Consider the following 23,058-nt stretch of genomic DNA (forward strand, 5'->3'; position numbering starts at 1 on the left):
TTCCAGGGAAGATGAGTGGCCCTTAGAGGATGAATGGGAGGGTGGCAGTTGGTGACGGTCTGTCTGGGGGTGGGGTCCACTTCTAGGCTCCTCTCCTGGGACAAGAGTCAGTCTTCCTGGTGGTGAAGCTCCCAGGAGGGGACCAAAGACCCCGAGTTCCTGTGGAGGCTCTGTGTTCAGGCAGTTGAGGGGGTTGAGGGGAAGCTCCCCCTGCATCTGCTGCCCTTCAAATGCCTTCAGCTCAAAGTAATCAGTACATCTGAAATGGAACAGGACCCTATGTCCCCACCCCCGCCCCAGCCATGTCCTCTGCCAGCCTTTTACCTGTGGAAAAACTTTAGCCAAAGAATAAGTTTAATCAAGAAGTGAGAAAATGCAGAAGCAGAGAAAAGCAGTCAAACAGGACAAAACAATAATAGTTTAGTCAGTAAGCAAAGTCAAGGACCTTTAGTTCCTTCTCAAGGGCTATAGATAATGTTCTGAGCCATATCCTTTGAGCTGTCTTATAGATACGGAAACCCCCACCAGGTGGAAGCAGTTAACTACATGATGACCAGATTGTAGCCATGACATAAGCTGCCACAATTCTGAGAATTGGCTTCAAGAAAAATGGGAACAAACTGACCCTGGAACTGAAGATGAACTACACTTAAAACAATCAGGATGACGCTGATCAGACCACTGCATGACCAACATCAAGATGACTGTCAGAGCTGACTGGCCCTGCAGTAGATCTGACCACTCTCCAAGTAACCTGTGCTCCCAGGGTGTGGCAATTTCCATCCTCTCTGCCCAGCTGGCTCAGTCCTTTTGCACCTTCACAAGAAAATACCGTAGACGGTGCAGCTTATGAACAGCAAGTATCTCTCACAGTTCTGGAGGCTGGAAGTCCAAGATTAAGGTGCCGGCAGATTGGGTGTCTGGTGAGGGCTCCTCCTGGTTCCTAGAAGGCATCTTCTCCCTGTGTCCCCACGTGGAGGAAGGGGCAAGGGAGCTCTCTGGAATCTCTTCTATAAGGACACTGATCCCATCGTGGGGGCTCCACCCTCATGACCTCATCACCTCCCAAAGGCCCCACCTCCTGACACCATCCCCTTGGGGGTTAGGACTCAACACAGGAATCTGGCGGGGCACACAGACATTCAGTCCATAGCACCTCCTCAGTCATCCATGCTTTCTTCCTGCCCTCTGGAGGCAATGATGCCTCTCCTGCTTCAACGGCTCTGCCCTGAAACAGGAAGATGAGCTGTCTCATCAGGGGAATGCCTGTTTCCAGTCAACACTACCCTCCCCAGTCCCTCCCCAATCCTTGGAAAGCAGGCACAGCTTAAGGCTCCTTGGAAAATTTGGGCAAAGTAGGAAAGTATATTTCCTAGTTACTGGGTAAAAGTTTGAGATAGAAGAAGAGTGATATTCACCCAAAATATAATCAGGGCTATTTTTCTTTCTCCCTTTTCCCTCCCCTCAGTCCCTGCTGCAAGGATCATATCCATCTGATCCTCAACTGCACCTTCTCTCTCACTGGAGCGGGGGCGTGGAGCCCTGAACTGGGGAGCTGAGTCCACGTCCCCACCTTTGTCTGCCTTTGCAAAGCATCGGTTGCCAGCACCCAAAATAAAAAACACTTTTGCTTCCACGAACCTTGCCTCTTTATTGGCTTTTGAGCGGTGAGCAGCCAGACCCACTTTCGGTTACACAACAAAGTGGCACATTTGGGGTTGGCAGGTCCTGAACCCCTTCATTTACTTATCTCCTCCTTACTTCCCTCATCTCACAAATGACTATTAGATTAAATGACCTGAAGATCCCTTCCTGCTCTAAAATAAACATTTTAAAGGCACCATTCAACCAAATAATGAGAGTAAGTTCATAGCCTTTTAACTCTCCATAGATACAAATGGGAGCATGTCATGGAACGAAAAAACTCTAATAACTAAGTAGCCATCCAATATAAAAATTGTTTCCAGTGTCTTATTTTTTTAGAAGCGATATATGCCCAAGTAAAAGGAGTAACACAATACTCTTCTATATTTTTTTCTATGAAATAGATGGCAAATGTAAATAAAAGTGTTCTATATATTTTAAAAATAAATGGGAAAATCTCATCATAAAAAGAATATCCTCTCTCAGGCCAAGATCTTTTGAGATCTTTTTATGCTGATGTTGTCCTCAGCTGGTTCAAATCTGCTTTACAGCTGATCACTTATGAGGCATTTGTAATGGGGATGCTGAAGGCTCCATAAATGCTGTGATCCTGGTTGGCACTGCTGAAATCAAGGAGCCTTTAATCACTACCTGTGTAGAGATGCAAAGAGAAGGCTCTGCTGGTGTTTGGGATAGACAGACAGTATGGAAAATCCCTGGAGGAGAAACAAGCATTTTGGGGATATTGGCGAAGTATTTCACCAGTGACCTTTAGTCAGTACAGCCGTGTCCACAAAAACACGAAGTCTGTTTTACGTGCGATAAATGGAGACCTGTTCTATACAGGTACATCTGTATTGCAGCAATTATTCCATACTGCATTAGTCCACACTTGTTAAGTTTACTGAGATAACAGTACTTTGTTATTTAATATGGATTTTCCTAATTGCAAAACACCTTATGATTTATATGCAGTCTATGATTAGACGAGGCTGAACCAGTCGATATTCTATTAATTACCAGTCGCTGTTTTACATGCGCTCTAAAAATATCTGACTTCAGAAAGCTGTTAAGTTATCTCAGCCAATGGCCAAAATTATACACATTTTTCTCAAGTACAAAAGGCTCATTTCATCTACAGAGGAAGCCATTATGCCAAGAAAAATTGAATGCTGTTTACACGAGAGCAGACAGATTACTCTGTGTTAAAGAGAAAATCATTCACTTTGTTGATCACATCCTGTTCTTGAGGAGCTTGGACAGAAACTGTTTGTGAGACCAGCACTTACTCCCAGTAGATAATATTTCATAAAAATAAGCAGGGCCCTCTTTTCCTGAAGATGTCATTATTCAGTTGAACACCAATGTCTTCCAACTGATAAAACCAATATCAATAGGTCCCCTAGAATCGGACATGTGCATTCTGGTGGTCATATTAAATTATGCCCTCACTAGACAGGAGCAACTTGAGTCTTAGGAGTTTTAAAACAAATCTCTTTTAAGACAGATTATCCCCCCTAATGAGGCCAACTACAGTGGTGGGGATGGAGGGTTTTGTAGCTGTGAACTAATAATTCGACTTGCACTCAATTAAGCTAAGTGTCCGACTGGACAAATGAGGGGTGTGAGCTGCACTGCGTCTCTGGGAGGCTTTTGTAGGGGAGCCAATTTTGCCACCTGAAAGTGTGTCTCTTGGGCATATTAATTATTTTAAGCTGCCTATTTTCTAAGAAACAGCATACATGGGAAAAACTCTGAAAACCAAGTAGGAATTACTCTTTTGTAAGAAACATTTGCATTTAGAAGGGAAGGCTCTGTTTGTAAGGATGTCTCCCTCTCCGCAGCAGGAAGAAGAGGATGGCCAAGCCTCTAGAAACTCTCATCACTGGAGAAGGCAGGACTTCAATCTGCATAAGAACCTCACCCAGTAGCCTCCCAAAACTGACTCTCCCCACCCTCAGCATCCTCTTCTGTCTTTAGCAGAAGGTGGTAGGTAAGGTGAGGGCTTCATGCATTTTGGTGATTTACTCAGTTTTCCTGGGTCACTCCCATGTATATGTGTTATTACACTTTTGTTTGCTTTTCTCCTGTTCATCTGTCTCATGTCAGTGCAATTCTTAGACCAGCCAGAAGAACCCGGAAGGCAGAGGAAAACGCCTTCCTCTCCGACGCTTTGCAAAGGCAGACAAAGGTGGGGACGTGGACTCAGCTCCCCAGTTCAGGGCTCCATGCCCCTGCTCCAGTGAGAGAGAAGGTGCAGTTGAGGAACAGATGGATATGATCCTTGCAGCAGGGACTGAGGGGAGGGAAAAGGGAGAAAGAAAAATAGTCCTGATTATATTTTGGGTGAATATCACTCTTCTTCAATCTCAAATTTTTACCCAGTAACTAGGAAATATACTTTCCTACTTTGCCCAAATTTTCCCCTTGATGAGACAGCTCATCTTCCTGTTTCAGGGCAAAGCTGTTGAAGCAGGAGAGGCATCATGGCCTCCAGAGGGCAGGAAGAAAGCATGGATGACTGAGGAGGTGCTATGGACTGAATGTCTGTGTGCCCCGCCAGATTCCTATGTTGAGTCCTAACCCCCAAGGGGATGGTGTCAGGAGGTAGGGCCTTTGGGAGGTGATGAGGTCATGAGGGTGGAGCCCCCACGATGGGATCAGTGTCCTTATAGAAGAGATTCCAGAGAGCTCCCTTGCCCCTTCCTCCACGTGGGGACACAGGGAGAAGATGCCTTCTAGGAACCAGGAGGAGCCCTCACCAGACACCCAATCTGCCGGCACCTTAATCTTGGACTTCCAGCCTCCAGAACTGTGAGAGATACTTGCTGTTCATAAGCTGCACTGTCTACGGTAATTTCTTGTGAAGGTGCAAACGGGCTGAGCCAGCTGGTCAGAGAGGATGGAAACTGCTGGGCCCTGGGAGCACAGGTTACTTCGAGAGTGGTCAGAGCTATGCAGGGGCAGTGCTCTCCAAGCTGGTTCAAGGTCCTTACTTTTGATGTTTCAGAAGGAGCTGAAAATGTAGATTTTCAGATGAAATTGTACGCTTTTAAAATGCTGTGTGAACCCAGTAAAATAAAACTACTGTGTTTACATGACCTATGGCTTCCTGGTTTTGAAACTGAGCAGGACTCTGTGGGGCCCTCCCAGGTACAAAAGCCTTTCCATGTCCCGCATTTCTTGTTTGTAGGCCTTCCCTGAGTTCCAAAGGTTACTTATTAGGAAAGTGAGGGAATGCTGAAACAAAGGAAAAGCAGTCAAGAAACAATAATGCAGCAATAAAGCAGAATCCTAGTTCCTCCCCAGTGGATATACATATTAATCTGATACAGGTCTCTGAGTTCTTCTACAGGAACTAAGGCCCCCACCCGGTGGAGGGTGGTAACTTCAGGCTGAACGCAAGATTCCTGAAACATCACCCTGTTACCTCACCACCAATCAGAAGAAAGCATGCATCCTGCAGCCCTCCGCCTAAAATTTACATTAAAAACTCTTCCCTGAAAACCATCAGGGAGTTTGGGTCCTTACAGCATGAGCTGCCTATACTCCTTGCTTGACCCTTGCAATAAAACTTTTCTCTGCTCCAAACTCTGAGGTTTCGGTTTGTTTGTCCTCACTGTGTGAGGGGCATAAGAACTTGGGTTCAACAACAGTTTTGCCATTCTTCAGCCACTATTATTATAGAACAATTCCACAGGTAGAGCCATAAAGGTATCAAATGCCTTACAATGATGAGGCATCTTGACTCCAGGAAAATGTATCTTCCCAACCCAGGACATATTTCCATTCCCATGGCTTTGGGCCATCTGTCTCAGGAGATGGTGTACGGTTAACCCAGTGCTGCCCCTGCACCTGGCCAATGCTCTCTCTGCTGTTGCTGTCTTGAGATTCTTTATGATTCTTGAACAAAGGCCCTCCATTTTAATTTTACACTGGGCCCCACAAGATCTGTAGCTGGTCCTGGGTTAACAGGCTTACCAGTTAAAGGAAGCAGCATGGTTGCAGCCCACCACACTGAGAATATGAAAAAGGAGATCTTATCAGGTGACTCCCAACTTTTGGCCATGGGACCTGGACCTTCCTGGACAGCGGTGCCCAAGATTCCCAGTGTCAGTGAAGGGAATTCCGACCCCTGGAGACTCTGGTCCCTGTGGTGTCTCACAAGAGAATGAGAAGAAAGTGTATGCTGGGAGGCTGGAAGGAGGCTCCTGGGGTCACAGAGCTGCCTGGGCCTCAGGTCTCGGGTCTTGAGGAGGCCAGTGAGGTGGAAGGTGTGGCCTGCCTCTCATAGGTACAGCACAATCAGAAATGCAATGCCTGTGCTTTAGCCCTTTGCGGCTGGGAGAGGTTTGCTTGTTACACAGCCAGGACTCACCTACAGTGACCTGCGGGGATGGAAGAAGGTGTCCAGCATGAGGAAGGGTTTGCCCCACCCTGCTCCCCCCAGTGGTTGTGTGGACCAGTCTGCTGGCCCTGCAGCAGCCGGCTATGCCGCGCGTGCGTGGTGGGTGGCGTTGACCCTGGGCAGGGCACCCGGGAGGTGAGCACAGAAGACAGTGGTTCCAAAGCTCCTGCTTGTTGCCAGAAGAAGCTGCCTCTGAGACAGAAGCAGGGAAGCAGGGACGTGCTGGCATCCGAGTGACGGTCCAGCAGGGACAGAAGAGAGAGATGGGGGATGCTGGGGCCTGTTCTCAGCTGGAGGGCATCCTCACAGCCTTCTGAAAGCAAGCCATGGCCTGCACCCTTCCCACATCCTCCCCCTCAAGAGGGGTCTCCCCGTGAGAGCAAACCCAAATCTCTAACAAAGCAGATGCCTAAGTCTTCTATTAATATTTTTCAAATGACCATAAAGCATACCAGTTTTTTTTTTTAACAGAAACATCTGGGAAAATAGATAAACTTGACTGTATTTTTTTTTAAACAGAATTTGAGGATAAGCATCAAGAAATGGGACCTTCAATGACTTGTTAATTATTAAGATTTAAGTAACCACAGTTTTTTTGGGTGGGAGTCTGCTTTTCAGTTTAATCACTTGGCTCTAAAATAGTTCTTTTTAAGTTTAAATTCTCTTAGAAAAAGAAAAAAAACCTCAAACCTTTAAATTATGTTTGCCTAACAGATTGAGTTATGGTTACGGGTGCCAAACAGAAGCATCATTTTCTATGAGAAAGTGTTTTTAGAGAATATTTTAGGCATTGCCATTCTCCAACTCCTCGTCCTCAGAACCTTGATATCATTGTTTAAATAAAGCACTGACTAGGGTGCTAATTTTAAGCTTAGAAAAGATTATGGTAAATGTGTCTTTTTTCTCAAAAATTATGCAGTCTTGTTGGTGAGCCTGATAACTAGTACTCTCCCGGGGAAAAGACCTAAAGTTTTGCTGGGAGATACATGCCAGAGAATATACAGAATTCTGTTAGGAAAGTTCATAAAACCCCAGAAGTGCTGGACTGCCCTGTGGGAATGAATATCCGAGCCCATCCCCTGGCAAGACCTGACCTGAGATGTGACCACACAGAAGGACCCTGGAGAGAAATAGCCCTGGGCCACCTGGACAGTGAGATGGGAAGACTGAGAGCAGGTTTTTTTGTTTGTTTGTTTTTTTAGTGTTTATTTATTTTTACTTGTTGACAGTTTGCTTTATTTATTTATTTATTTATGGTTGTGTTGGGTCTTCGTTTCTGTGTGAGGGCTTTCTCTAGTTGTGGCAAGCGGGGGCCACTCTTCATCGCGGTGCGCGGGCCTCTCACTATCGTGGCCTCTCTTGTTGCGGAGCACAGGCTCCAGACGCGCAGGCTCAGTAATTGTGGCTCACGGGCCTAGTTGCTCTGCGGCATGTGGGATCCTCCCAGACCAGGGCTTGAACCTGTGTGCCCTGCATTGGCAGGCAGATTCTCAACCGCTGCACCACCAGGGAAGCCCCTGAGAGCAGGTTTGAGAATCCAGTGAGCACCAGCTGCTAACAGATGGGAAAAGCCGGGAGAGACAGGGGAGCCACAGGTGACAAGGATTGCGAGGGACCCGTGTGACTGGCGGCTGCCTGGGTAAGTGACTGGGCTCCTCGTGCCCAAAGGATCCTGCAGAGAGTCTGAGGGTAACTCAGCTCTGATCTCACAATTCTGTGTTTCCCTATATATTGTTTCAAATGAGTAAAGACATTTTTAGACCAAAAAAGAGAAAAGAAAAGAAAGACAAGGCAGGAAAGAAGGAAAGACAGACAGAAGATGTTCTACAACTCATAGACCTTTGCTGAAAGAACTACCAAAGGGAAAGCAATTGATTCCAGGAGAAAGAATAGGAATGAAAGGAAAAAAAAAATGGTGATCAAAGATACTGCAAATACGTGACTAGAATTGAAATAAATATACTTTGACTCTTGTAAAAACAGTAAGTTCTGTTTCTGGGAGTTCTGAAATCAAGGTGGAAGCAAAATATGACCCAATCATAACATGTAAGAAAGGAGGAGGTAATTTTCTGAAGTCAGTCTATTTTAAGACTCTTGCATTGTTTTCTAAAAATGTAGGTAAACTGATTAAGGTTACATATTATTAAGTCAAGTGTGCATGGAGAAGGTTTAAGGGTACAGAAAATTAAAGCACTCATACGTTTTCGGTGGAATATAAAATGGTGGAGGTGCTTTGGAAAAGTTTTCATTTCCCCAAAATGTTAAGAGTTATGCTATGAGTCAGCAGTCATGCTCCTAGGTGTTTACACAAGAGAAATAAGAACATACGTCCACAGAAAAACTTGTAGACAAATGCTTTAGCAGAATTACTTGTAATGGTCCCCAAAGTGGAAACAATACAAATGCCCATCAATCTATGAATGGGTAAATAAAATATGGTATATCCACATAGTGGAATGTAATTTGTCAATAAAAAGGAATGAGGGCTTCCCTGGTGGCGCAGTGGTTAAGAATCTGCCTGCCAATGCAGGGAACACGATCCCTGGTCCGGGAAGATCCCATATGCTGCTGAGCAACAGAGCCCGTGAGCCACAACTACTGTAGCCTGTGAGCCTAGAGCCCGTGCTCTGCACCAAGAGAAGCCACCGCAATGAGAAGCCCGTGCACGACAAGGAAGAGTAGCCTCCACTCGCCGCAACTAGAGAAAGCCCACGTGCAGCAATGAAGACCCAACGCACCCAAAGATAAATAAATGAAAAAAAAAAAAAGGAATGAAGTACTGATACACACTACAACACAAATGAACTCTGAACACATGCTATGTGTAAAGAGCCAGACACAAAAGACCATGTGTTGTTATGTAATCCCATGTATGTGAAATGTCCAGGACAGGCAAATTTATAGAGACAGCGGGAAGGTAAGTAGTACCCTAGGGCTGCAGGAGGTGGAATGGGGAGTGACTGCTCATAGGAACAGGCTTTCTTTTGGGAGAAATAAAAATATTCTAAATTTAGATTGTGGTGATGGTTGCTCAACTCTGTGAATATAAGTTTAAAAACATTGCGCACTTTCAACCGGTAAGCTGAATGGTATGTGAATTACATTTCAGTAAAGCTCTTAAAGTGTTTGCTTTCTCAGCATATTCTTTCAACCCTCTTACTACATAACCTTTTGTGTCACGCCTGCGGTGTGTGCCTGGTGGACGGCAGGGCTGCGGGCTGCCTCTAGGAGCATGCTCCACTCTGGTCTCTGAGCGGTGGCTCTGAGACCCATCTGCTACTCCCTGCTCCCTGCGGGGCAGGTGCACCAGGGCAGGTCCATGCTGGGTGCTGGGGGTTGGTTGGGACGGAGGAATGCCCACAACCAGACTCCCCCAGAGCTGCGGTCTAAGATGCATTCCCCCAACCTCCCTCCTGCTTCCCTCACCTGCTGTCAGACCTGCCCCCAGAGCAGCTCTGCCAGCGCCACCCCTCCACCCAGCTCCTTCCTCCTTCCCCTTCATAGTCGTGGCCCCTGATGAATCTCTTCGTGGCTAACCCTGTCTCACCGCATGCTTTTAGGAGGTCCCCAACAAAACACGTACATAGGCAGATTTTTTTAATGTAACCTGAGAATGAATGTGATACATCTATTATAACTATACGGTTCTCTTCATATCTAACATCTATTTGAGGTTGCCTACCTATCATTTACAATGATCTATTCATGGTGATTTTTCTTTTTTTCTGCTTTTCTGCCTTTTTATGGATTGATGAAATATTCTTCATTTTCCTGTTTAATTCACACTGATTTGGAAGTTACATAATCTAATTCTTCGCTTTTTTTTGGCCAGGAGCAACTGGACCTAGTTAGTGAGAAGTGGCAAATGGTCTAGACTTTTTGGTAAGACATTTGCATGTCAGAGGATGGGAAATAAATCCAACAAAAATCCAGCAGCCTTGTACTTCAGTAAAATTTCTAGAGGCCCAGCGGCGTGGGGGCATGTCAAGATATCCCTTCGAAAGTGAAGGATCTGCTGCTGCATTCAATCACATTTCAGTGGTTGAATACTTTGAGTAGACATAGTACCTACCTGCGGGTAGGTAATGACCACCATTTGGGCAGTGTTCATTATTTAAATAGGCTTGGACCAAAATAAGGTTTGGCACAGGTATTGAGAAAGATGAGAGATAACACACCTGCTCCCGGGATATGTTAGGTTTCTCTCCAAACTTCTTATGAATTAATTCTTTGGTACATGCCATAGGTGACGGGGATTAAAGAAAAATAGCCTGCTCAGGTCAGTTTAAGTGTCATGTTATAGTGAATTCAGCTGTCTGTAAACGGAGCCTCTGCTTTTGCTCAGCCATATGTTTTTGGCTCACTCCTACTGCATTTATCTGTTTCTAATACTGCATTTTCCCTCCAGCTCTCTATTGCTGCCAGGATACTGACAGTGGCTCCCTCTCCCAGGCTCTCTGTACTCACTCAGGCATTAACAGACTGTACATGTCAGTTTCCAGTGAGAAGGCAGGAGCCGCCCGCTGCTGGACCTGACACCCGAGCAAGGACTGTGTCTGCAACCAGGCCCTGCTGATCTAAGAAACGAGGACTTGCCTTTCCTCCTTTCAGACCTTGGGGCTGACTTTCTGTTCCCGGAAGTCTGGGTTACAAAAACAACACAGTTTTTGCTTGATGTTCTTTTAAATGAAGCAGAGAAAACAGATGAATAAGTTATAGGATATTTCCTGAGACAGTCTACGAACCTGTGGTTATCCTGCCTCTTCACCATTCTCCACGCTGACACACCCACACACACCCTTACACATACACACATGCACCCACCCTATACACATACTCACTCTCATAATTCAGAGGAGGTTTTCTTTGCAAATGAGCTCCTAAATCATACAAATAACAAGTCAACTTGCCCCTCCATTCTTTGGAGAGCTTGAAATAGATCATTTGAAAGGTTCTTCTTTAAAATAAGAATATAAAATTGCAAATAAAAATTAAGTATACATACAAATATAATCAATTAATAACAAATATAAATATAATAAATTAAAAATGAAAAAGAATATATAATTAGTAATTTCTTAGCAATAAGAAAAAAAGACCCAGATCAAAATGGTCAAAAGACTGTAGATATTTCACAACAGAAGATCTATGAATGGCTAACAAACACATGGAAGATGCTTGGCATCACTGGTTATCAGAGAAATGCAAATGAAACCCCTAAGGAGATGCTGCTGTGCCCACTGAAACGGCTAAACATGAAAAGAATGGCAAATCCAAGTGCTGGTGAAGATGTGGAATAAATGTTAACACCCACTCATTGATGGTGGAAATGCAAAATGGTGTGGCTATTTGGAAAGAAGTGAGGCAGAATATTGTAAAGATAAATATGCACTTACTTACTTATGACCCAGCAATCTCACTCCTAGGTCTCTCCCCACGAGAAATGGAACACATGTCTACATAAAGCGTTACTCCTAATAGCCACATACTGGAAGCAACCCAAATACCCTTGGGCTGATGAATGGATAAGCACACTGTAATATCCATCCTACCACAGAATACTGTTCGGCCACAGAAAGGAGCAATATAGTAATACACACCACAACATGGATGAAAAATCAAACGGAAAACACTACAGACTGTATTGTTTCGTTCATACGAAACTCCATGAACAGCAAAGTGACAGTGACAGGAAGCAGGTCATTGTTGGTCTGGGGCAGGGGTTGGGGGAGGGAATCAGCCGCAAAAGGAAACAGGAAACATTTGGAACAATGGGACTGTTCTAGATCTTGACTGTGGTGGTGGTTATACAGCTGTATTGAATTACCCAAATATATCCAATCACGCACTTAAAAAAGCATAGTTGAGATTAAACCATTCAGAGGTATAACAATAGAATTCAAAAATATGCATAGAAGTCAGTTAGTCTTGGATACTAGCGGTTTCCTGAGTAACATTTTCTATCTCTAGGTCAGTCTAATGCTTTATAATATCATTCACATTATATTTTGGTTTGGAGAAAACACTGACCTTTGACAGGAGCTACAAATGCACCAAATCTTAAATCATAAACCACTAAGGAAGAATATAAGCTATTGACAATTGTCCTATTGGGGAACAGTACACTTACTCTAAAAAATGAGTCAAAATATTTTGGAGCTATTTTTTGAAACTGCTTTTAGGACTCTGAGTACATCTTCCGTTTCTTCTGAAGAATAGAAAGTCTTTGTATTGGAAATTGAGTTTAGTTTTTGCAAATAATTAAAAGTTATTTGGAGTTTAGTCTATTGAATGAAGTGGGTACTGACTATTTTAAGAGTGACACTCATCTGGAGGCTCAGGCTCTGAGATGCCTGTGATCAGCAGCCTCAGACTTTAGAGTTCCTCCTCATCTCCATGAGCTCCAGGTGTCCTCAAGATGCAGGCAGAGACAGGACAGGGTGCCCACACCTGTCCGTGGTATCTGTCTTTGCTTTGTTCATTGTGCACATATTTTCAGTGTGTACAGAGGAAGGACTGTTAGAGCAATGGTGAGTAACTGGATGTGGAAAGGGAACATCATTTAGGGGTTTTGAGGCTTTTGAAGATGGTGCCATTGATAAACGGGGAATTTTAGGGTGAGACTTGGGTTCTGGAGATTAATCTTGAGTTTGGCTGTAGTCACTTTAGTAAAGTTCAATGGAAGAGTCAGGAAGGTGGTTAGAACCTGGACGTGATCTGGAATGAATTCAGTTCTGAAAATAGAGATTTACCACATAGTAGTAAGAGCAGAATAACTCTTCAAGGGAAAAGGCCATACAAAAAGAAAGAGGGTGCACACCGGATTCTAGGGAGACCCCCCACATTGCTCAGCCATCCTATTACCTGTCCTACCCAACAGCCCTAAAGTGGCAGCTGGAATTTGAAATAAAAACACTTTGATTTCATTTATATATTTTCTGGGAGAAAGGATGTTTATCTACCTAGGGACCACGTGAAAGTACAGTAAGAAAGATTGCCTTTGTCGGGTATTTGCCGCACACCCCTTGCTAGACTACAGACCGACTGCCTCATGTACAAAGTTGTCTATAGAGAGGACTACCCAACAGAGCTCTTACTATGGAGAAGCCCATGTCTGTGATCAGACACTAGACTCACATTTGGACCAAGTTAGTTTAAGACAGGAACCACAGGGATGCAATCAGCCAAACCCGGAGTGTGGGAAATTCCACAGGACAAATGAGCCAGTTTCTTCAAATGACCCAGCAAACAGATGCCAGGAAAATAAGGTGGGAGGGTCATGGGAGTGTTACAGACTAAAAGAGATAAAGGAAACCCACCAACCAAATGCACAGTGTGGTCTGTCTTTGGATCATGGTATAAACAAACCAACAATAAAAGGACATTCATTTGGACAATCAGTGAAAACTGAGCCCAGAATGGGCATTAGATATTAGTAAGGAATTATGGCCAAATTTATTGGGAGTAATAATGGAACTGCGGTTAAATACAAAAAATAAATAGTAAAGCGTTTATGGACGAAATGATGGGTTGAGACTTGCTTTAACGTTTTATAGTTAAAAAATGGTAGAGATTGAGGAAATAAGAAAATTGTCATAAATGGGTTAAGAGTGAATGGAAAATTACTACATTACTTTCCCTAATATATGTATCTTTAAAATGGTCTATAATAATGTGTTCTTTAAAATGACGTCTGTCTGGTAACCGTAGTGCTGGGATGTGGTGGGAACCATTGCTCCAGGAGAGTGGGGACCAAGGGCAAGACCTTGGCGTCGGACTGACAGGAGGTCTAATCTCGGCTCTTCCAGGACAAGTTGCTGGGCCCGAATTGCGTTTCCTAACATCTCTGAACTTCTCCCAGCACCTCAAACCATGCCCAGAACACGGCAGGCACTCTGTACTTGTTGAATGAATGCATGAAGGAATGAATGTATAAAGGGATGGCTGAAATAATAGATAAAAGCTTTCAGCAAAATACTGGCAACAGTAGTATTTTGTAAATATTCACTTAGAACAAAAAAATGACAAAGGTGTGGAGCTAGGCTGGCCCTCTACACTCACGCCTCCGCCCTCACCGGCAAACCTTTATGTGAAAGCAGTCTGGGGTGAGTGGGAGATGAGGGGCAGGGTTTACCCCATATTCAATGAGACCTCCACGTGCCGATTACTGTTTAGACTGGGGAAATTGGGCCACATTTACATTAAGTGTATATTTTGAGTGTAAGGAAGGCCCTTCCCATTTGAAATTGACAGCAGGTGTCAGATATCCTCTGCAGGTGTCTGCGATATTTAGCTCAGTGCCTGGTGTTTAGTTGTCACAAAATACTGAACAGACCTTTTCTAATCCCTCTGATCGAAGATCCTCGGATTGCAGTTTGCTTCCAAGAAAGGTTCTCAAGGGGAGTGGGAGCTGCAAATCACTTGGGGGGCTTTTCAAAAGGCACCCCCATCATGATATACACACATGCATGCACACACACACATGCGGACACACACACAGGAACACGCATGGCTGACCTGGTGAACCACAATCGCTGAGAAACAGGCGCTCCACCCTCTGGAGCATCAGCCCATGAGGAAGGTTGGAGGCACAGCTTGTAGGGATTCCAGCTGAGGAACTCCCACTTCTATGTCACAAAACCTTGCACTGCTTCATTCCAGCCTTATGGCTCAAGAGCAAAGTCTGTGCAACACTTTTGAAGGCAGGCTGGATGTGTTAACGGTCTCTACGCCGATACTTAACAAACACTGCTGCTCTGGGGGTTCAAACTTCTCAATGGTCCAGCGCTGAGGGCTCACGCTTGCTGGCTTCAGGAACACCATGACACCCACCCTGCCAGGTGCCCTGGCCTCCTGCTTTAGGTGTATGGGGAGAGCATCCACTTGGGGTTTATATGAGACCTAGGGGCACCCTAATGTGCCACCAGGAGGCATGGGGCACAATTCTACTCTTAAGGGTGGGAGTGGTAACTGGTAAGGTAGGCTGGGGTGTGTGTCCGGGATTCTAGAAGCTGCTGGGCATTTGAGCAAAGGTCGCCACCTCTGCCCTTCTGCCTGCATTTCCTTAGTATTTCCAGGTAGTGGCTTGTGCCGCCATTGCCATCTTCCTCAACACCAGCACCAGACTCTCTAAGACTCCACCTGGTCATTCCCTCACTTGCTCAGCCTGGCCTCTCCTGGTCCCGTCTCTGCTTACTCTATACCTCACTCAAGAAGTACCCTATTCCCTTCCTTCCTAATCCTCCACAGTGCAAAGTTAATGGCCCATAAAAGTTAGAGCTTCATACAACTCATTACCAAAAACAAACAATCCAACCAAAAAATGGGCAGAAGGCTTGAATAAACTTTCTTCCAAAGAAGACATACAGATGGCTAACAGGCACATGAGAAGATATTCAACATCACTAATTATTAGAGAAATGCAAATCAAAACCACAACGAGGTATCACCTCACACTTGTCAGAATGGCCATCGACATAAAGTCTACAAAGAAAACCCAAATGTTGGACAGGATGTGGAGAAAAGGAAACCCTTATACACTGTTTGTGGTACTGTAAGTTGGTGCAGCCACTACGGAAAACAGTATGGAGGTTCCTTAAAAAAATAAAAATAGAGTTACCATATGATCTAGCAATCCTACTCCTGGGTTTATATCGGGAAAAAACAATACACTAATTTGAAAAGACACATGCACTCCAATGTTCATAGCAGCACTATTTACAATAGCCAAGACATGGAAGCAACCTAAGTGTCCATCAACAGATGAATGGATAAAGAAGATGTGGTACATATATACAATGGAATATTACTCAGCCATAAAAAGAAATGAAATAATGTCATTTGCAGCCATGTGGATGGACCTATAGATTATCATACTAAGCCAAGTAAGTCAGACGGAAAAAGATAAATATCATATGGTATCACTTATATGTGGAATCTAAAAATAATACAAATGAATGTATATGCAAAACAGAAACAGACTCACAGATATAGAAAACAAACCTACGGTTACCAAAGGGGAGGGGTGAAGGAGGGACAAATTAGGAGTATGGGATTAACAGATACAAATTACTACACATAAAATAGATAAGCAACAAGGATTTACTGTATAACACAGGGAATTATACCCAATATCTTGTAATAACCTATAATGGAATATAATCTGCAAAAAAACTGAATCACCACACTATACACCTGAAACAAACACATACTGTAAATAAATTATACTTCAATAGAAAAAGTCAGAGCTTAAATCTCCCATCAACAAGAGGAAAGGTTTCCCTTTCCCTAGAAGGCAGGCAGTCTGACCCCCTGAATTTTAGAAGAGGGAGGAAGAGCTGGGAGCCGTGGATGATGGAGTGTGGGAATGGGGGTGGACTTTCCCAATCAAATAGGTTGACAACTTGCACAAGGAACAGGAAGAAAGATCGTGGCATCCCTGGTACACTACTGCTTGCACAGCATGCTGAACTGAGCTTTTACCATCAACCTTCCCCAACTCATGGAGAGGCAGCTATACACGTGGAAAGCTCTGGCTCTCGTGCAAGTGAGAGGGGTAGAGAGGTAGCCAAAGGTGTTCAGGGGTGAGAGCACGACTACTTGAGGAGAGATTCCCTCATCTGGGTGCTGCCCTGATATCTCCAATGAGACTGTGTTTGCTGTCCCCCTGAATGATGCCAGACCACGTCCTAAAGAGGTTTCTGGAAGCCGTAAAGGGAACGGGTAACGGTGTGCTCTGTAGGGTCACGCAGTCCTGGATTAAAATCCAGCTTCATTACCTTTTACATGTGGAACAATAGGTAAGTTATTTAACTTCTAAAAACCTCATTTTCCTCATCTTAAAAATGGCATTAACAACAGTATTTACTTTGTTCATAGTAATTGCTCCATATATGTTAAAGGAAGGAAGGGAGGGAAGGAGGAAGAAAAAAGAAAAGGGAATCAAAGCGAAGTCCACTATTGGCCTCCACGTGGGCCACACTTGGCAGGCAGTGAGCGTCTCCTGGTAAAATGCAACATGCAGAAGACACGTTCTCTCCAGCCTGTTATCAGAGAACATTTTGCGAGCAATCTTACAAGCATTCAGAGGGAAAGACTGGGCTCCATATTTCTACCACTCTGTAGAGCAACAATGGAAAATGATGCTTGTAAAGTGGGGAGATGGTAAACACTAAATATTGCTCATTAATCTAGAGAGAGTGGAATGTGTACCAACAAATGCTTTACAAAGGCTATTCAGTGGCTCTCATTCACCTGCCTGATAATATAAGGACAAAAGGCAGCTGATTAGATGAGAAGGCATCCCATTTCAAACAGATAAAGGCAACATTGTATTGCTCACTCACCACATAATTATCTTGTACAAGTTTTCACTACAGGACACTATTGTGACAGATAGTTTCAACTAAGGATTAGGCATTTATAATAAGGAGAACGTGCATCTTTACAATGTTCAAAGAGAACTGTAAGCCTGATCAAGCTGTAGGCTGCTGCATGGAAGTTGGGAAAGAAACTGGAAGAAGTGGGGAACACTTCCCAGACAATCCAAAGTCTGAGACTCCCCTGCTACTGTCCCCCAAACACTCATAGCTTAACTTCTGATGTGCAAGAAAAAATGTTTTGCTTGTGTGTGTTTTATTTTTTCTGTCCTGGATTATTTCCATTATGCGAAAACATAGGATTATATTCAGATGCAAGCTTTCCCTAAGATTTTTGGCTAAATTAATTAATTCATGGGAGAACTGACAGCAGATAGCACAGTATGCATTAAACATGATCAAGCACTGTTGTATTGGTCACAGAATTGGATAATTTACTGTCCTAAGTACTTTGGTGGTAGTGAATGTTCCAGATTGATTGTTACTAAACTGCTATTTCTCCTTTTCTCATGTGGTACAGCCAGTAGAAATCGTATGCTTTCCTCTAAAACATCTGGATCTAGGTTTTATTAGGGATATGATGAAGCATTAGCCTATACTGGCTGACAGTTGGAATAAACATTTTTTCCCTGTAGTTTGCCTATAAACGATGCCAAAGTGGTGAGAATTTTAATCAGACCAGTTGCTTGACATTATAAAAACCACAGCAGTAACAGGCAAAATCCCAAATATTTGTTTTTGTAGAACTCAAGTCTGTTACACTCAATTAAATTAGTCAAAGCCCTTTGTAAATGTAGCTATAACTTCACCAAGCCTGGTATTCCTAAATCTTTGCATAAGTGCCTTATGTCAAGCAATAAAGTACCTTATTCGGAAAGAGCTTATATAGTTGTGAATGGGAAATTTAAATGTACATATATAAATGTATTTGTTACGAAGTATAAATTTGCATGGTTCCTTCAAATCTAGTTTTAATATTGACCAAATGAAAATAGCATCTTTTTATCAGAAAGTTAATACCTTGCATTGCTATTTGAACATTGTTTTCCCTGTTAAATTGCATATAAACTAATTTCAAACAGTCACAGAAATAAACTGATTTTTTAAAAATTTAACACATTTTAAGTTGGCTCTATATCTTTAGGAATTGTGTTGGCTCTATAAGTGAACGGTTTGTCATGGATAAAATATTCTTTTTGTTTTCACAGATTTCAGAGAGGGAAAAGAACGAGAAAGGACTGTATTTCTATACTGGTTCAGCGAATATTTCTGAGTGGATTTAAAGCACTGCATTCTACCAGCTTTTTGGGGAATCACGGCTAACTTGAAGGACATACACACACGCACACACAATGCCTGACCCAGCGTGCTGCTCTCGGAGACCAACAGGGGGGCATTCGTGGAGGTGAGAGGGCTGCTACCCCTTTATCAGTCTCTCCTGGCACTGAGTTCCAGTTGTCCTTCAAACTTGTCACTTCATTCTCAGGCTCATTCTTATCCTATTTGGGCAACTAATGTTGACTAAACTTCCAACCTTGAATCTTCTCCAGTTTTGCTTTGAAAGAAATGCAAATCATACTAGACGAGGGACACAGAGAGGAACCTCGTGAATAGGCCTAGCTGTCCCACCAGTGCACCACCCTGAACTCAGACTCTTTGCCTATCACATCTTTCCATGACCCTCCACTCTTATCACACCCAGAATAAAAATTCTCAGGTTTAACCATTTCTTCAGGTCATCATTTCCTTATGAGTCACATAAAACTTATGTTAGACAAACATGTCTGCATTTTGTCTTTTGTTGCTGGGGTCCCAGTCGAGAACTTAGAAGATATTTCTCCTCCCCTAAAATAAGTTACCTAACCCTGGGTCTTTGCCTTCTCTTAACCTATTGCCTCGTCAAGATGGTGTGAACGATTGCTACCTCTCAAGCTTAATGTGAGGATGAGGTGAAATACTTCATGGGAGATTCCGGCACAGTGCTGTCTCAGGCCAGAAAAGCAGGTTCTTGTGTCAATCTCTTCCACACGAGATTTCACCAGCTGACGTGTAAAAACAGGCATTGGTAATTGGTAACATGTTTCAGATGAGCAAGTGAGTCCAAGACCACTAATTCTTACTGGGAAGAAAGTTTCCTCTACCACCTTGGGTCAATGACTGGGGGCCTTCGGATTAACGGACAACAGGCAGATTCACAGGAAACGTGCAAGCCTGACTGGCATGTGTCTGTGTACACCCGTGTGTGCTCCGTAATGAGATAAAGGTCCATATACCAGCTGAAACAAAGGGAGAGCTTAGGACTTCAGTGGGAAAGTGTGGAGGGTTCTGGAGGGCCGCTGAATTCTCACTTCCAGCTGCAAAATCAGCTTTCTTCCTAACAGGAAACTCCCCTGGAGGGGATGAATAGAAGTGTATTTTCTGGAGTATCTGCTTAAATTTAGATGACATTTCTTTCTGTGGCTGCTGATCGTTCAGATGTTTTCAGTTCTAAGTCATTTTAATCCCTTCATCCTCAACATGAGCAGGCATCAGAGTCCCTGGAGGCCTTCTTAGAACACCGAGTGCTGGCCCCAACTGCAGAGTTTCTGAATCAGTGGGTCTCGGGGCTACAAAACAGCATTTCCACACTTGGAGAACCACTGACTGGTGATAACCTTTGCCTGATGCACAGAGATATGGCCTCAGAAATTAATACTTAATCTCTGCAATGTCTTCAGCGGAGCTGCTGTCATGACACATCAACTGCTGGGATGTGCTGGGAAGAGTCGGCTGAGTCGAGCACCCTGGGCTCCTGGTGCCTGGTGTGGAAGGACCACAGACACTCCTGTGTGTGTGTGTGTGTCTGTGCATGTGTACGCATGCGTTTGAGGTTGGGGATCTGAGGGCCGGACATGCTCCATCAACCGTGAGCTCCAGTGACTGCCGACTGGGTGGTCAGAACAGAGCCCAGGCTGCCCGGCGCCCTCATGCCTGCCACTCACCCCACAGGATGACAGCCCTGCTGGTACACGAAGCCTTCTCAGCCCAACTCAACTGCAGCCCTGCTGTGGAGAACACCGACTATGACAAAGAAACAGGGAAAACAGCTGAAAGGATGCTCTTCATAAAGAGAATAGATGTAAGAGACACTGTCTGTCTAGAAACCCGTCTGTGTGAGGCTGTGCTGATCCGAGACTCACGAAGGTGCCTGATGCAAACCTCACACTGGATTCACTGCACAGACCACCACCCAAGCACCCAAGTACACTGTGTACTTCCATGTAGAGTACTGGCCACCAAGATTCATAAACGATAAAGCAAATTCAGAAGTGCCACAAGGAAGGAAAGTACCAGAACCGCAGAGGCAAGTTCACAGAGTTCTCCAATGGTGATCACTTTTCAGGACACATCACTGCACCAATCCCACCCCTGGCAGGGACGGGGTAAATGTCGAAGAGCTCTGAAATCGTGTTCAGAGGAATGAGAGCTCATCTTTGAAAAGAAGTTCTTTCTTTTCATTAAAAATGTTCACACCAGTGGAAAGAGTTTATTCAAACACATCTCATTACGTCACCTCCAAAGCATCTCTGTCTGGCCAGCAAAGCCCTGTGAGCAGAAGCAGTTCAGTGTTGTAAACAAAGCGGTTTCCTGTTAGCGCCATTCAGAGCTGTGTGTGATCCAGACCCCTTGCGTGTTCAGGCCCATCCAGCAAGGGGAGGGGGCAGTGGAGGCAGGCAGAGGCACTGGGCTGCTTTGGGGTGTGCCTCCCTCTCTTTATTTTTGGTTTGCTAGGTTCAGAGATATGAGGCAAAGAGACTGTTCTTACCCTTGACCCCCAATTACACACTGAGGGAACTAAATTCCAACCACAGTGGATGTTAAGGTAGCAGGCCACTGCCCTGGGGACCAGATCCACTGATCCCTGGATCCCGTGGCTGCCCTTTACCTCACAGGCTCCACACCTCTCAAGGATAGAGCCCATGGGGTGACTGTCCTTGGATTCATTTGAGTTGACAGTTACATCTCAGACAATTAAGTAACATCTCCTTCCAAACCCCAACCAAAAAAGTCACATTCACAACAAAAGTTGTAAGAAATTGGGCTTTGGTATCCACGCACTAAGAGTCTACATTTGTCCTTCAAAAATAACACCTAAGAAATACCATTTTTGAAAGAGATTCTATACTGTCTCTTGGGGAGAAGTTTAGATTACCAAATGGAAGTCCATTTGTCATCCTTCAGTTTAGCTGGAGCACACATGTTTGGGGGACAGGGGGAGGGGTGGCTTGTAAACGTGGGCTTTATCCCCTCGTTCTGTAATCTCAGGCCCACCCAATGATACGTCTTCTTCCTCAGCCTTTGTAACCTTTGGAATCCTAAACTCTTTCTCCTCTTTACCTCACAAATCCTGCCTCAAGCTCAACTGGGGCATCCTAGATCTGGATGGCTGAAAGAGAAACCTGTTTGGCATTATTATTCTGTTATCCAAATAGAGGTTATAACATATGAATACACAACTCCTGAGCGACTCTCATATATGACACACGATTATCCAAAGGAGAGTGGCCTCTGAGTGTGGGCTGCGTAGGGTGCCCCTCTGGAATGAGACTCTGGATCCTTCCGGTCTCCACTCTTGTGAGAGAACCTCCAGGGAAGGGTGACCGTACAGGGTGGGTGAGCCCTTCACTAATCATGGAAAGAAACTAGGCAGACATCCCTTAGAGAGTATGCTATGTTCCACAGGGGTTTCCTTGGCTATGATTCTTTACGACACATAATAATGGGGTGACGATGATGGGAGTTTAAAAAGAAACATCTGTGAGATGTGAGAAAAGTACTCCGATGAGCTGAACCATAAAAAAGGAGGCAGCAGCCGTGTCCCCAGGAGCAGGATTTAGCTGTTCTTCAGGATCAGTTCTGAGTAGTGCCCTTGGGGAGGTCATGTAGCTTATCAATGCCTCAGGTTAGCATATAAAGAAACTCACCTCTCAGAGCTAGGATAAAGCTAAATAATTTAGCTTCTGTAAAGCCCTCAGAAATGAAAGGCACCATAGAAATGCAAATTATTACTTTATTAGGAGACACCATCAATAGAAGGGAAAGTAAAATTTTCCCTTTGATGGAAATCCACATCAGCGGACCGAGAGCTCTGTGCTTCTAGCCAGGGACCAGGGCATCTGACTGCCCAGATAACCGCTCACCCTCCCACTTGGTCTCATCTGTTCTACCTAAGAATTGTCCTTGGTAGTTTCTCTTTGGGGTTACCCCTCCTTTCAGTCTCACATTCCTCAGCAAATTGAACAAAATAAGTCGCCATAAATCCCCAAAGAGAAGCAATGCATCTTCATTACAGTAATTATGCTTTATGAGCAGACTTGTTCATAAAAAGAAATAGGCATCAACATTTTAATTTAAGTTCAAAAGGCAGTAAATTGCTTGTGGCAGTAACTTTAGCTGAAGCCCAGTTGTTAGGAAGGGAACTTGTCTTTTAACCTAGGACAACTTTTTCCGCAGGCTGACCTCTCTGGCAAACAAGATCAGAACCCCACAATGCAGTCCCCCCAACCAGGAAGCAGGTCCTTCAAATCAGCTGCAGGTCCACAGGCTCTGGTCAGCCAGTTACCAAATTAGGGAGAAAACCCAAGTGCT

General features: G+C 44.3%; 2 long non-coding RNA genes across 3 annotated transcripts in view; one reads left to right on the plus strand and one right to left on the minus strand.

Annotated features, from left to right (window-relative positions):
- The window catches only part of LOC141278080 (uncharacterized), a 36,360-nt gene extending 34,737 nt beyond the window's left edge, over positions 1–1,623 (plus strand). Inside the window, exon 4 of the long non-coding RNA XR_012330336.1 lies at positions 1,469–1,623. This is a non-coding gene — a long non-coding RNA (uncharacterized lncRNA). The remainder of the gene's footprint in view (positions 1–1,468) is intronic.
- LOC109549646 (uncharacterized) overlaps positions 1–23,058 on the minus strand; it is a 101,304-nt gene that overhangs the window by 4,749 nt on the left and 73,497 nt on the right. Inside the window, exon 3 of one of the 2 annotated variants that reach the window (XR_002175993.3) lies at positions 1,516–3,940. The exons of the other annotated variant lie outside the window; for it this stretch is intronic. This is a non-coding gene — a long non-coding RNA (uncharacterized lncRNA). Of the gene's footprint in view, positions 1–1,515; positions 3,941–23,058 lie in introns of those variants that run through there. 2 annotated transcript variants of the gene reach the window in all.

The sequence above is a fragment of the Tursiops truncatus genome, chromosome 2 (genome assembly GCF_011762595.2).
Source record: "Tursiops truncatus isolate mTurTru1 chromosome 2, mTurTru1.mat.Y, whole genome shotgun sequence".
Lineage (NCBI taxonomy): Eukaryota > Metazoa > Chordata > Mammalia > Artiodactyla > Delphinidae > Tursiops > Tursiops truncatus.